Here is a 631-nt window from a genome sequence, read left to right as displayed (position 1 = left end):
CGCCGGCATCCGCGCTCCTCCTCCTCTCCCCTAGCAACGGCGCGAGGAGCGGAGAGGAGCGTCTGTAGCAACGGCGCAGCGACGTCACGCCCCACGTGACTGCGCGCGCTCCGCCCTCCGCTCCGTGGCTGCGCGCGCCCCGCGCCGGCTCCGCACCGCTCTCCGTGACGTCACGGCGCGTTGTGCAGCTGGCGCCTCCGCGCCGTGGCTGCGCGCGCCGCGCCGGCTCCTCGCACCCTCTCCGCGCCGTGACGTCACCGCGCCATGCAGCTGGTGTGCCTCTCCCCCGTTAGGTTTGCACTCACCCTCGGCCGCCGCCTCTCCCCTCGCGCTGACAGCTCCCTCCTCGCCCGGTAACAGCCCCCCCGTGTGCGTACTCTCCCCACCGCTCACCCCCTCTCCAACCGCCTGGCGTGTTTCGCTCCGCCGTCACATGTTGTGTGTGTGGCGCCGGCGCGTCAGTCGTGCTCTGTCGCTGCCGTCTCCTTCGCTCGGCTACAGTGTACTAGAAGGGGGCAGTGGGCTTACTCAGCCGTCCTCTGACGCAGTAAGCGTCGCATCCAAGAGGTGGCGCCACTGGCAACTTCAATGGAAGCTTTGCTTGCAGAAGCTTTGATTGTCTTGCGTTTCT

The sequence above is a fragment of the Dermacentor silvarum genome, chromosome 7, assembly GCF_013339745.2.
Source record: "Dermacentor silvarum isolate Dsil-2018 chromosome 7, BIME_Dsil_1.4, whole genome shotgun sequence".
Lineage (NCBI taxonomy): Eukaryota > Metazoa > Arthropoda > Arachnida > Ixodida > Ixodidae > Dermacentor > Dermacentor silvarum.
This window is presented reverse-complemented; position numbering follows the sequence as displayed.